Here is a 16,242-nt window from a genome sequence, read left to right on the forward strand (position 1 = left end):
GTCTTTGGGAAAGACATTCCTAATTTTTATAGCTGGTAAGAAGCTTGTTTAGCTTTTAAAAGGATTTATATACATTTCAAAGAAACAGGAAGAACTTACAAGTTCTCTAAAGCAAATGCTCTATGAAAAGCAGGGGGTGGGCAGGAGAAGAGTGGATACATCTTTTCCCAGTGAGAATTAAGTCTCTTACTTTTACATTGTATTTGCCCTTACAATCTGCTCACTGAGTTAATATAAAATAGTAACATTACACTTCTATCTCCATTGCTGTTTCTATGTTTCTCTGGGCAAGTTGCACCTATCTAGATATGCAGCAAGTCCTAGTATAATAAAAGCAATTGTCACAATTACCATAGAGTAACAGAATCACTGAATTTTTAAAAAATCAGTACATCATTTGCTTTGGGGGAATAACCTTTGACTTTTGTATACCAATGGTGAATGGTTAAATCAGAGTCTTGACAGGTAATGCATAACACTTTTTTTAGTCATACATTAAAGTTTACAGATTGTTGTGATGCTTTATCACTTGCATTTTCAAATAATTATCTATCTGGGTGTTATTTGATAGTTTCTTGTAAAGTCTTGTTCACTGCAAGCCTAAGAGGGAGTTTAAATCTGAAGTCTCATCTATATTTTTAGTTGAGGTACTTGCAAAGTCCAGCAAATTTCAGCTGAGAATCAAATCACATAAGTACCATCACATTTATATGAAAATTTAGGCTCTTTAGTAATTGTTCTGTCTTCTCAAATAGTTTTCTCTGACGTGATATGCCAAGATATCCATGGCCATCATCTAATATCAAAGTCTTATTATAAAGCATCCATTGAAATGTACAGATTGAACTTTCAGTGTTTAATGTATATGGCTATAATTGTTTTAAGTCTTGAGGACTAACCCAAACTATGGCCTCCCCCCCCCATTGGATCTGAATTACTAATTGTACTATTATAACAGTCAATTACATCTCCATAAATAAAACATATTCACCTTTGTTTATCTACTAGGACTGAAGAGAACATGGTTTCCAAAGTTAAACTAGTAACACTAGAGTTGTATTTGGCTTTCTCTATCTGTGAATGCCATATTTCTGTTTGTCTATTATATAGACTTTTTTCCTGCATCACTCTTACAATCAAACCAATTAACTAAACATTTTTGTGTCAAATTAGGATGTATTTGAATGTGCATAAATTACGTTTACTTTGTTACTATCAAAAGTTATGAATGAAGATGGTCCCACCTATATCAGCAGTCAGCTTGTTGATTTTATAAATCCAGACTCTGTTTATATTGGGATTATAATTTAGAGCTAATCAGAAATGAAGTGTGGGAACCACTACTTGGAGTACAGAATGAAAAAGTAATGTAAGAAAAATACTATGTTTATTTCCTAGTAAAATATGATTTTCAAAGTAATTGAAGTAAGTATACTGTGAATAGGACAGAAAGATCATTATAAGAACAGCAATATGGTTGCTAGAATACCTTCTTTTACTTTAGCTCACGACCAATATCAGTTACTCTAGAAAACTTATGTTTTAGGTTCTTTGTGAGGAAACCAGTCCAGTTCTCCTGAGGTGCTGCCTTCACATGAAAGCATGAATCCAGTTGCCATTTTTTTTTTTTTTCTTAACTTTGATAGCTATAGGGGTGATCAGCAGCACTTGAAAGAGTCTATCCCAGCCGGTGACAGCCTGTCTTTTCTATGGAACACTTTTCTGTAGACAAAATCTCCTATTCAACAGAGGTGGCAGACCTCTTCCAACTGTTCCTTCCAGGTCCTTACTGATTTATGTCTCAGGGTTTCTAGGGAAGGGAGAAGTCCTTTTAAGTATTGGACATGATTATAAGAAGATAGTTAAATTAGACACAGGACATAGTTTCAGCCCCAAATTTATAGGCTTGCCCCACATTAACTGAAAGGGAGAGATTCTGTGCTTGTTTCTGAGTGTCACACTAATTTTTAACAAGGCTATTGGTAAAGCTCTAGGCCATTTAACATAGAAGTTTTCAGAATCTTTGCCAATGAGTTTGTTTGTTTTGTGTTTTAGTTTGATTCATTTGTTCTGCAAACATTTGCATAACTTTTTAATGACAGTTAAAAAAACTTTTTTCTGTCCTATTCAACGTGCTCTGGTTCCCAAAAGTTGGAATTATGTGTAATAAGAGAAATTTTTATCACTTTATGAGTATTAGCTTTTGAAGAGGGAAAGACTTCAGGCCATCTGGACATCATGGAACCAGAACTTGTCAAAATCTCTGACTTTTTTGCAAGTGTTAGCTCTGTGAAAACCAACTGACATCAGGTTCCTGGTAGAGTTGGTCAAGAATAACTTTTGGGAGTAGTTTGTAAAGAATTCTGCACAAATTACATATCTCTTTAATGTTTTGAATTATTTTGTCTTTTTGTTAGGTGTAGTAACAGTCTACTGCCTTTAAAATTCTTCTATATTTAGATGATTTTGTAGATAAAACACCAATGCTAACTAAGAAAATAGCGATTATTGTAAAGGGATTAGTTTGTTAAGTAAATCCCATAGTCCAGTCAAATTTCTCTTAGCCTTTTTTTATCATTCATCCATTTGTAAATTTTCTAACACGAAAAATATTTTTGAAAATGAATGAAAGTTTCTTGTTGTATTAAAAGGGGACCTTCTAAGTTTGGAGTTAGCCAAGTTTTGATATCAGCTTTTGCAGTTTTATAGCAAAATTATTACTGTTAGACATTTCATCCTGTCTCTGTGAGCTATATAATGAATTACTGATATATAAGCAGGCACTTGTAAAGCCTCTAACATATAAGCTATCATTTTTTCATGAGATATTTTAGTTCTTGTTGACGTAAAAAGTTCTCTTTTGTAAAACTTCCTCAGTTCCATGTTACAGACAGCAAGCATATATTTATTATTATAATAAATATATATATATATATATATATATACACACACTTTAAGTCCAGATCAAGAATTGTAGCCTTTCTAACTGCTATAAACTCATGTGCTAGTGCAGTTAATTCCAGATGAAACATAAGCTTTCTGGGTTTTATGATAAGTCACCACAACATAGGCCACCTTTTTTCCTGAGTACATGACCATCAATAAGCATCCAACATGCAATATGAATATCGTATAATTCATATTGAGTTTTTCAAAATTGGAGTCTCCAAAGCTGGAGGAGAGGCTATAACCAATTTTGGTTTTGCAAAAGCCTCTTCAAGATTCTAAGGTCCAAAACAGAAGATCTAGAGAGTTATCATGCAGTTGCTTCATAGGAGGTTTTTTCACTCTGTAAAAGATGGAATCTAGTGTCTATAATATTCTCCTAGTCCCACAAATTGCCTAAGTTATTGTTCATTTGCTTGTTTTTGTAGTAAGACATTTTATCTCCCAAATGAGCTGATTCCTACATTGTAACACTCTGTGGCCTACAGCTGACGACAGATGTCCTAAAAATTTTACTTCAGTTTGGTAATATTGCAATTTGAGTAGTGAGGCTTTATGCCCCTATGAAGCAAAAAAACAAACAAACAAAAAAATGTAACAAAGCCAGAGTATCAATTTTGCATTACTCTTTAGTTTCTGAGGCTATCAACAAATCATCCCCTTTTTTTTATTGAAACGTTATTAATTACACATATTTGTAAGGTACAGAGTTGAATATCAATACCTGTATACAATATGTAATGATCAAATCAGGATAATTAGCATTTCATCATTATAAAACATAATCATGTCATCATGTTTAGGACATTCGATCTCCTCTCTTCTAGCCATTTGATAACGTGCAGTAAGTTATTGTTAATTATAACTGCCTAGCTCAACTGTAAATCAATGGAACTTTCTCTACCGAGCTATTTTGTGTCTTTTAACCAATTTCTCACTATCTTCCCTCCCCCTTTCCCCATTTCCCACCTCTAGTAACCAGAGTTCTAATGTGTCTTTCTGAAAGTTGAATGTACTATTGTGACTGTTCTTTCTTTTCTTTCCTTTCCTTTTCTTTCTCTCTCTGTCTCCTCTCTTCCCTCCCTCCCATCCCTTCTTTCCTCCCTCCTTTCTCTCTTCCTTTCATTCTTTTATTTCTTTGTTACTTTTTTAGCTCCCACTTATGAGAGAGGATGTGCTGTATTTCTCTTTCTATGCCTGACTTATGTCACTTAACATAATTTTCTCCAAACTCATCCACACTGCTGCAAAGGGCAGAATTTAATTCTTTTTATGGCTCAGTAATATTTCGTTGTGTGTATAGACCACAATTTCCTTATTCAATCATACCCCAATGGACATTTACACTGGTCAATGTCTTGGCTACTGTAAATAGAGCAATTATAAACAGTGGGGTGCAGATATCCCTTCAACAACATGATTTCCATTCCTTTGAGCATATACTCAGTAGCGGGATTGCTGGATCATATGGCAGTTCTATCTGTAGTTGTTTGAGAACACTCCGTGCTGTTTTCCGTAATGGCTATAGTGATTTACAGTACCACCAACAGTGTGTAGGGGTTCCACTTTCTCCACATCCTCACCAGCATTTGTTATTCTCTTTTTGGTAACAGCAAGTTCAGCTGGGGTGAGATGATATTCCTTATGAATAGGATTGTTTTTCCTATTTATGTGAAGAATGTTGTTGGTATTTTGAGGGGATTGCATTGAATCTGTAGATTGCTTTGGGTAGCACATTTTTCACATTAATTCTTTCAATTGGTGAACAAAGAATGTCTTTTCATGTTTTTGTTTCCTGTTTTATTTCTTTCACCAGTGTTTTGTAGTTTGCATTGTAGAGATCTTTCACCTCCAGGGTTAAATTTATTCCTAGGTATTTTATTTTTTAGTAGTATATGAGCTTGCTTTCTTGTTTTGTTTCTCTTCTATTTTGTTGCTGGTGTATAAAAACACTACTGATTTTTGTGTATTTTTTTTTTTTCATCCTGCAACTTTACTGAATTCATTCATCAGCACTCAGTTTTTTTTCTTTTTTTGGTGCAGTCTTTAGGTTTTTCTGTATATACTATCATGTCATCTGCAAACAGGAACAATTTGACTTCATCTTTTCCAGTTGGGATACCCTTTATTTCTTTCTCTTGCCTAATTGCTCTGGCTAGTACTTCCAATATTGTATTAAACAGGAATAGTGAGAGTGGGCATCCTTGTCTTGTAACTGTTTCTAAAAGGAAAGCTTTCAGTGTTTCCCCATTCAGGATGATTTTGGTTGTGGGTTTGTCATACATGGCTTTAACTCTGTTGAGATAATTTTGTTCTATACTTATTTTGTTGACAATCTTTAATCATGAAGGGATGTTGGATCTTGTCAAATGCTTTTTCTGTGTCGATTGAGATGATCACATGGCTTTATTCCCTTGATTTTGTAGATGTGGTATATCACATTTATTGATTTGCTTATGTTGAACCATCCTTGAATCCCTGGGATGAATCCCACTCGATCACGGTATATAACCTTTTTGATGTGGTGTGTTATTAAATTCTGTTTGCCTACATTTTGTTGATAATTTTTGCCTCTATGTTAATCAAAGTTACTGGCCTGTAGTTTTCTTTTTTTGTGGTTTCTTTGTCTGATTTTGGTATCATGGTGATGCTGGCATCCTACAATGAGTTTGAGAGAATGACCTCTTTTTCAATTTTTTGGAATAGTTTGAAAAGGATTGGTAAATAATTCTTCTTCAAAGCTTTGGTAGAATTTAGCAGTGAAGCCATCCAGTCCCAAGCTTTTCTTTGTTGGTAGACTTTTAATTACTGGTTCAGTCACATGGCTAATTATTGGTCTGTTCACGTTTTCTATTTCTTCATGGTTCAGTCTTAGTGGCTTGTATATGTTCAGGAGTTTATCCATTTCCTACAAATTTTCAAATTTGTTGGCATGTATTTGTTCACAGTAGTCTCTAATGATTCTGTGTATTTCTGCAGTATCAGTTGTAATGTCTCCTTTTTCATTCCTTATTTTTATTATGTGAGTCTTCTCTCTTCTTTTTTTTAGTCTAGCTAATAGTTTGTTCATTTTGTTTATCCTCTCAAAAAAACCTACTTTTTATTTTGTTGATCTTTTGTATTTTTGTCTCTATTTCATTTAGTTCTGCTTTAATCCTTATCATATCTTTACCTCTCTGATTTATTCTAAAAATTTCCTGTTTTAAATATCATTTCATTAATCATTTTTCATACATATCTAATCTGCTTCTGAAGCTTTACATTCAAGATTTTTAAATTCTAATGCCTCCTTACTTTAATTTTATTGTTTTTCAATCTTCCTCATTTTAAAAAAATCTTATTTTTCATTTTTCATTGTATTTAATATCTGCCCTGTTTGTTATTATAATAATTTTTTTTTGTTATTATAATAATTTAAACCACAGTTAATTTATCATTTCTTTTAGATTTTCTTTTACCTGAAATTATTGTGTTTTTCTCTTTGTGTGTATGCATGACTGTATGACTATGTTTTAACTCTCTTTCATGTTGATTCTTTTCCATTGCATAAAATATGCTTTTTATTTGGAAGCTCCTCTTTTGCACAGTTGCTTTCATCTCTCTAACCTCTACTCTAGAATGGGGAAAATTTAGCCCTGGAGTGGTTTTTCTATTACAGTGACTTCTCCTGTTGTCCCAGAGTTTTGTTGTTTCCAGAACAATTCATACATTAATTTCCTTGGTCTGAGTTTCGTGTTTCATCAGAAATATAAATTGATATTCCATATCTGTGTGATCATGGGCTTACAGTTCTTTCTGAAGAAAGTCTTTTTTTTTTTTTTAATACCTGAATTTCTGAGTTGTGACAAATTTTCCTGACATTTCCTAAGCCAGTGGAATTTTTAATTAGTCCTTTCCAAAGGCAGGTCAACGTTTGGAAAAGGCTTTAGTCAAGGGTCTTTGGCTCTAGCACTTTAGCTTGCATGAGCCTAATTCTACCTTTCCTATTCTCTAATGGTTATTATGGTCTAGCTCCTACTATCATTATCTGAGCTGCCTGGGCCACCATAGAATCAGCTGACATGTTTACCACTGACTTTCATCTCTCCCTTCATTTACAGTAGCTGGAGATGTCCTTTTTTTTCTTTTTCCCCCCCAAAACTCAATTGTGAGTTAAAAATCTTTACCTTTAATTTATCTCAATATATATGTGTTTAGAGTGAGGATTGTAGGAGAAAAAAGGGGATGTCTACAGCATTTCAGTAGGTTAGGAGGTGAGAAGAATCTGTAAGCCATATTCTGCATAATATGAGGTAAAGCTTTTAGAATCCTCGTGGAGAAGACTGTTTCTCGATACCGAGACAGCCAAAGAAAGGACCAAATGTAAGCTAGAGACTATGAATGAAAGTGGAAGAGGGTGAGGAACTATTATTCTAAGGAGCTAAAGTACAGGTGTAATAAGGAAGAAGGTTGAATATTTGTGGTAATGCTGTCTTTCTATTCTATACATATTTCCTTAGAAAACGCTTCTTTCTTAGAATGGATTTAGACTGTGCAGTGCCTGTAACTAAAAGAAAGAAAGAAGAAAACATTTATTCTTCTGAAGAAGTGTATGTTTTGTGTTAGTTTGGTTTTGAGCACTTGCAGAGACTGCAGGAAATCTGTGCCTGTCTTATCTCCACCAGAATCGAGATGAAAGATTGATCAGACTGAATCAAACTTAATAAAGATCATCTCGGGTTGAACATATATTGGTATTGTATATGCTTTGGAAAATGGAAAATATTCCTGGAGCTTCCTGTTCTATAATTTGGAGAGAATTTTAAATAGAAACTACTAATTTATTTTTTGTTTGACTGGTTGGGTTATTTGTTTTATGTTGTGTTGTTTTTGGTACTGGTTATGAATAATTTTTTCTCTTGGATCTTTTGCTTAAATTAGAAATTAGGTCATTACAGAAAAAAACAATATTTATTCTGCGTGCTTAAGAGTACCCTGAAGTGAATCTGAATTCTGACACAGAAAGTGTGACAGGAAGGGAGGAAGTTCTTTAGCATGTTAGAAAAGCTTCTGGTAAAGCCTTGCTACTCAGTGAATTAAACAGAATTAGTAGCAGAAACAGCATTACCTGCGAAATTGTGCCCTTCTTCAGACTGACCACAGAATCTTTATTTTTAATAAGATCCTCAAATGATTTATAATGAACACTTAGGCTTGAGAAGCCCTGCTGTAAAGAACTGCACACAATGAGTGAAGCCTGTAATTTTAATTTCTATCAAATCTGTTTGCTAATTTTAATTATTTGCATAATCCATTTAATACTATCATTTTATTATCCTTAAGCCTTTAGTAGGTGTTTTTTAAATTATACCTGCCTGTCTCATAAAGACAGAATAAAATTAAGCCATGCATGTGCATCTGCTTTCGGTCAGAGTGACAAAAGAGAGATAAGTGTTCTTAGAGACCACCGTGGTAAGAAACAAGATCTTCAATAGTAGGTGTTAGCTGCCCAGAACTGCAGGAGATAATGAGATGCTGCACAGTCAGGGCCCATAGATAAAACAGAGAGCATCTTAAGACCAGAGCAGTAGCACAGGCCAAGATCTGAATTGACTCAATATTGTGCTGTATTAATCTGTATATCTTAGTTCCTTGCACAGTGCCACAGTGCCTGTTATTGGAACTGGATAAATGCTTGTTGAATTAAATTGAAATATGGTGACTAAAAGCCTCTTGACATAGTGAATTAATTCATATTTTATTCTTTTTATTATTTTGTATTTTATTCATTTCATTCTTCATTTTAATTATACCAAGTCTACATGTCAAGATCTTCTACAAATTGATCTTTACTCTGCCCTCTGAAACTTTACACAATAAGCCTATGTTCTGATTATAAAGCATCTCTAAAATATGAAGTTCTCCATTAGTATATCCCAAGCTCAATTGCCCAACACTTTATTTCTTCTACAGGTTAACTACATTCACATTTCTCAAATATCTCCATACTACTAGGTGTCATTTATCCAGACCCTTCATCATTATGACTACCCTATCTTATCAACCATAAATGTGTTAGTGTCTCTTTCAAGGGGGAGAGACAAGAATTCAAGAGGGAAGAACAGGAGAGACTATTTTCCTCTTCATATCTCAAAGAATGTGCTAGGGACATCAGAGCTACAAAAATTTGAGAGAAAGTTATCTGAAGTGTTTAGATAGATGAAATCAATGCTTATTCATTAAATGAGAGGCACATAGCAAATACACTGTAAAATGATTCAAATGGTAATTGAAAATACCTGCAGAAAATTTGATTAGAATCTGGGGAAATCTACAAAGGTAACCAGATAATAAGAAATGCATTTCCAAAGCCCATTTAATTTTGTCAATGTACCTTAGTCAGTAAATTTGCGGTTAGTCTCATTAAAAGAATTAATTTAAATACATTAAACTTTTCATAGTAAAAGTAGTGTTGAGGAAAACTTTGGGAGCAACTGAAGTTATTTTCTTTGTTGAGCCACAGAAATGTGTCATTCAAACTATCTTTTAAAAATTTATTTATTTTATTAAACTCTGTATGCCATATTTTGCAAAACTGATAAAGTTGGAATGCAATTCACCTTACATGAATTCAAATTATAAACTTCAGGTAGCTGTGCTCTATGGAGAATATTCAGAAATATTGTCTCGGAGCCTAGTGTAATTGAAGATTGCATCATTGGACTCTGTCAAAATGAAGACACCAATGTTTGAAAATACAAAGGCAAATATGTAAATAAATATAAAGAAGAGTAAAAAAATTTAGGCATAATATAAGAAAGACAAAAATTGGGAAAAAACTGAGAATTTCAAATATACTTGGATAAAGTCATCAGTCAGCTAATCAACCCACTTTTGTATGCCCAGACAATGAAAGTATTATTAAGGTCCCACATGCCCACAAAATAGACAGATTTTTTCCCACTTAATGAAATCAGAGCCTGTGACATGGATCTTCAGGAATATCAACAAGACAACAGAGGAGAATGAGCCAAGATCCAGGTACAGGTAGCAGAGACCCAGGAAAAAGAATGAAAATTATAATCTCAAGAAACAACATGAATAAAGCATAGCAACTATAGCATGGAAGTTTCAGGTAGGCAATTTTTACCAATGCTCATTTTAGATAAACTTGGAGACCTGGAAATCTGATAACAAGAGATCAAAGGGATTAAAACAGGGATGCTCAGAGACACAGACATGTAGATTAAGGTTCACAGATGATTGGAACTGAGGTGTTAGTAGTCAGGAAATATGAATTTGGGCAACAATATTTTAGAGGTTAAATTTGGGTTGTAAGTATAGACGGAACTGATTTAGTTGTGAGCTGTCCCTTTTAGAGTACAGGACTGTGAAATAAAGAAATCAGCTACTTTACTTATATAGTATCACATTGTTCCTGTCTTTGTAGGAATGAGGAGCATAAGAACAATGAGAGTGCTGTTTATGTTAAGTAATTTGCTACTGATTTTAGTTGCAACAGATACAGAGAGAAGAAACCAAAATAAGCTAAAATATTCAATCAATTCATACTAGAAAAAAATAAAAATTGTCTTTTAGAGATCTTCTATAGAATGCACTGGCAAGGTTGGTGTGTTCTATGAAGCTCTGGAATAAATCTTGGCTTGGTTGTCTGTATCTGTGTGTTCTTGGGCATGTTAGTTAATTTATCTGTTTCATGGTTGTGCATCTGCAAAATAAGAATAGGAATGTTTCACTCAGAATTACCTTGTAAAGACTAAATGAGATAATACTTTGTAGTTATTATTATGGCATTTTAAACTGTTCAGTAATGATGCTGGCAAAAGCTCTTTAAGAAAAAAATGCATTCCTTCTACCTAACTAAAATTTTGTATTTTTATTTCTTATTAATTTTAAAATTTTATGAATATATTTAGAATATATAAAGAAGAATCAGTTTTCCTTCTTTGAACTCTGCATTACATTAATGGACATATCATTCTTAAATCATTGATTAATTGCTTAGATTATAGATGCCTAATTTTGGTGGTTTCAAAATACAAGCATGGTTTAACTCATTTGGTATATAACCTGATTTTTTTCATGTTTTCTTTGTCAATTAGATTTTTAAATTCTTTTTTAAATAAATATTTTATTTTAGAATAGTTCTAGACTTACATAAATATTGCAGAAATGTTATAAAGAGTTTTGTATAGTACACACTCAACTTTCTATATTGTTAACATCTTATGTTAGTATGGTAAATTTGTCACAATAGATTAACCAATATTGATACATTTTTATAAATACATTTTTACTATATAAAAAAAGGAAAAAAATGTGGGGCTAGAACTACATTGATTTCCCCAGAGAAATATCCTATGTAGGCAAAATATGAGACAAATATAGGGAATAGGGGAAGTGACTACAGGTAGTGATTATTAGAATGGCTCTCTTATGATCCAAATGAAACCATCATAGAATGATCAACATGATGCAGTGTAAGCCAAAGCCAGTGGGAACAGCTTAATTCTCACTGGGGTAAAAGGGTAAGCAAATAATTAAAGTTTTATTTTTTCTTATGCAAAAAATTCTGAGGCTTCAAGCCTGAAAACCGCCAGCATAGGCAAAAGCAAAAAAACAAAAACAAATATAAATAAATAAATAAATATATATATAATATATAATATATATTATATATATATAATATAGATAGATAGATAGATAGATAGATAGATAGATAGATAGATAGATAGATAGATAGATAGATAGATAGATATTTCAATAAACCCGGCCCAATATAGTATGCACGGTAGTGGACATGCTAAAAGTCATAGTCGTCATGAGGCAGTAGGCAGGACGAGTGTCCAAGAGGGGTTAGACAAACACAGTAGTGGGAATGTAGGAAGATACATCAAAACAAAGAAATTCTTTCATGAGAAAAGTATACTAACATGTCTGTACTAAATTTTCCAGCATATTAAGTAGTAAGTCACTCTTAGTTCAGAACACGCATTTCTGCAGTTAAAATTTGATTCCTTTTATGCAGTCTCCATGGAGATATAGCCCTGTTTCTTTTTAATGTAAAGACAGTCTCTTTTAGTTTGTCAACCTATTTTTTATTCCTTCATGATTTATTTGTAATGAGGAATGTATTTTACATTCATGTAACTATCAGCATAGTTTGTTTTACTAAACTAGGTTTACACATAGTTTTATTTTATTTATTTAACTTACAAATATTTCCAGGATAGAAAATGCCTTTAGGAAACAGGTCTAGAAGGGAAAGTGTTAGTTTTTAATCTCACTTGTGACAAAGTTATTTTTTAACGCTGATCAAAATGTCTGTTTTCTTTACTAAAAATATTTAGAGTAAAAAATATATTAAAATTGTTGTGTTCCCAGCTTGTCACATTATGATGCTTTTTTGAAACCTTGCATTCAAGAGTTTGAGTTGTTGGCTCAAACTTAGCATGTTTAAACTCCAGTTCCAACAGATAGAACTTATGTGACCTTAATCTCTCTATGCATCTGTTTCCTAATCTCTGAAGTGGGTATCTACTTTAAATGGTTCTTATAAGAATTAAATGAAATATTATATGTAAGATGATTTAGAAGATTGCATTGCACAAAATAAGCACACAAAAATATTGGAGAGCATTATCATTTTAGCATAAAAGGATAAAATTCTTTTCGGATGACATCAAATATTTTTCACAATTATCTCACTGCATTGTAATACGATTTAAGGAGCCTTAACATACTGAACCTCAAGTAGACTCCATGGCTTACTAAGATTTTCCCTAAATTTTATTTAAAATTTCATACATTATTACTGCTTCTGCCATATTACTGAGTATATGTAAAATGTTTCTCATTTTTATATCCCACTTTTCTCCATTTACAAATAGTGAAAAGATCATTTCACATACGAAGCAAAAGCAAAACAAAGCAAAATTTAGATCATGTTTAAAAAATGTATCATAATTAAAAATTGCTATGACTGTGCAGATAGAATCTCTCAATATTATCAATGCTCCAGAACTCCAGCTAGGCAATTTAAAATTAACAGCAGTAGCTAGAAATGCAATTAAGCAAAACTACAGTGCTCACAGTCAGTTACAATCTTCCTTTCTCTCCCTCATTCTCTCTCCCTGCCTGTCTCTCTCCCTCTCTCTCCCTACACACACACACACACACACACACACTCTCTCTCTCTCTCTCTCTCTCTCTCTCTATTCATGTATATCTTGCTCTTTATTCCCACTTCTCCTAAATATCATCAAGGGAAATAAGTACTTAAATGATTAAGCATTTTTGTCAAGTGATTTTTAATTAATTATTTTCTTCCCACAACAATAGTTTGTTGACATATATAGAGCTGTTCACTGACTAATAAAATATTTCTCCCAGGTAGCTCTGTGTGTTCATGTATTAGCAGCAGTGCATGCCATTTTCTTCTTTCTTTTTGGGTATAACTTTGAATATTTGTGGATTCTATTGTGTGATGCACAAAACAAAAATCAATTATCATACTTAGCAATATTCATTAAGGGTTATGTTATAACTAAACCAAATTATGTTCTGACATGGCAAACTAATTTATATTTAAAAGTGAATCTATATATATGTTAAAAGAGGAATATGTAAACACAAATCATTTTTGTTGTTTTCATTGCTATTTTATTTTTTTAATTAATAAACTTTATTTTTTAGCAAAGTTATAATAAATTCACAGCAAAATTAATTAGAAAGTAGACAGAGACCCCATATACTCTCTGTTTTTACACATGCACAACCTACCCCACTATCAATATTTTGTATCACAGTGGTACATTTGTTACAGTGGATGAACCTACAGTAATACATTATTATCTCCCAAAGTCCATAGTTAACATTAGGGTTTGCTTTTGGTGTTGTACATTCTATAGGTTTTCACAAATGTTTAATGACGTGTATCCACCACTGTAATGTTTTAGATTTGATCCATAAAAGATAAGTTTACTCCTATATCTTTATCCATATTCACAGGATTTTTGCTAGACATATTTCGTCGCTCTAAAAATTCATTCACTCTGCTGCCACTACACAGGACCTTTAATGGGAAATTAATTTCTGAAGCTCATAAACTGCTTAAAACTCTAGAATGTCTATTTCAGTTAACTATCTTCTAGTGAAACCCTCACAATTTAGTGTCTTCAAATGATATTGATTTACTATTTCTAAGATTCTGTGAGTTGGATAGATGGTTCTTCAGTTGGTTTTAGCTGAGCTCATTCATGAGCTGAATTTGGCTACAGGGTTGTCTGGACTGGAGGGTTGAAAATGACCATACTCACAAATCTAGCTGTCACCTGGGGAAACTCAGTTCTCTTCCACATGGCCATTCATACTCTAGTAGGCTCAACCAGTTCCCTTAGATGGCATTCTCATGGTGGCATCCCAAGAGAGCAAGAGCAAAACCTGCAAGAGGTCTTGAGGCTTAAGCTCTCAACACTTTGCTACATTCTCTTAGTCACAGCAAGTCTCTGGGCTAGTCCAAATTTAAGAGGTTGGGAAACAGACTCCAATAATTAATGGGAGGTACTACAAATGATTTGCGGACATATTTACCACCATGTCCTAGTCTTGATATTAAAATATCTTTGGAATGATCCTAGAAAATAATTTTGTGACAAAAAATAGGCCAAAATATTCAATGAACTTGTTTAGAATAAATGACACATTTTCAAGTCTGTAAACCTCTTGCTGGTTGTAAACTCCTTAATCCACGATTCCTGTCTTCTTCACATTTCTATCCCTCGTACTTAAAACATTTTATGAGACAAAATATGTTTATTTAATGAATAACTGATTGAACCATTTTCATAAAATTATTTTTCGAGAGGCCATACAACATCTACAGTGGGGAAAATGTTGAAACCTTATCTATTTTCCCAGGTCAAAGGGACTCCAACAGTTGTAGTCAACCCCTGAAACATTAATAAAAGTAGCATATGTATTCAAAAGAGTTTTACAAATTCGATAGCGTATGTTTTAGATCTTTAGTGAGCTACTTCAAGTAAGAAGTTCTCAAGTTAGTTGTCTTTCTCAAGGTGGACAAATATGATTGTCCACATTGGGGGACATCACAGAAGATGCTGTTTAAAATAAAACGTGAGGTTCCACCACAAATGACTTAAAATGTATTATTATGATGATCTAATGTCCTATACCTTTTTGCAAAGTTAATATAATGCATGTTCATTTTAATATTCAAAATGAAGAATGATACTTTTTACTTAGATTTCTTGAATTATTAATGAATGTATATGTATGATAAATATGTAGGGAAATTCCTATCTCTAAAACTGTTAACCTTAAAAATACGATTAAGAAGAACGCAAGATCTACAGCGAGACTATCCGGTTTGGAATCTCAGCCAAAAATTTAATAGTTGTATGGTTTGGGACAAGCTATGTTACATATTTAAGTTTAGATTGCTCATCTGGAAAACCGGAATAACAGTTATTACCACAACATAGAGTAGGCTCATGGAATACAGAAGACAGCCGATGTAAAGATCTAATCAGCATGACCAGATTATTGGTAATTGTTACCTGGTTTTTATTGTTGTTATTGTTATTTTTGTGTTATTAACTCTTAATTTAGAGATAATTGTCAAATTCTATTATCATTAAAGTTATGACAAGATAGAGGAATCTCTAAAACTAGACAGAAAAAATGCATAAATTTTCATTTCTATTTTTTTCTTTCTGTATCCCATCTGAAAAACAGTCCAATGATTATAGTGCTAAACTAATTATGTGGATTAAGGAGTAGTACCTGGCAGCCAGTGCATTTCTGAATGATAACAGCATGCCTCAGGTGGCCTTAAAGCATATCAAGCTGAAGGCTATCAATTTTACCACCTGAGAAGTGTGCTAATTAACAAAAAATGCAGAGCCTGAAGTGGATGCTCCATTACTGCCAATGACAGAAACAGTTGGGTCCTTAGATTTATTAGCCTACAAATTGCTCACTGTCAATTACAAAACACCAACTGTGCCTTCCATTTGCAGGTTTTTTACAGGGTATAGTTGAAATTTAAGGTCAGCTAACTATAGAAAGAGATATATTAAGCGGTAATAGAAGGGACTAGGCATCACAGTCAGACTGATTCTGCCTTGAAACCCAGCTCCACTGTATTTTCGCTAGTGATCTTGGGAGAATTAATTAATTAAAGCAGGTTTCCCTATCATAAATTGAAGATGGATAATTTCTTTATATATTGTAGTGAAGATTAGTAAAGACACTTAATGTGCTTAGTTTTTACCC

Source organism: Cynocephalus volans, chromosome 17, assembly GCF_027409185.1.
Source record: "Cynocephalus volans isolate mCynVol1 chromosome 17, mCynVol1.pri, whole genome shotgun sequence".
Lineage (NCBI taxonomy): Eukaryota > Metazoa > Chordata > Mammalia > Dermoptera > Cynocephalidae > Cynocephalus > Cynocephalus volans.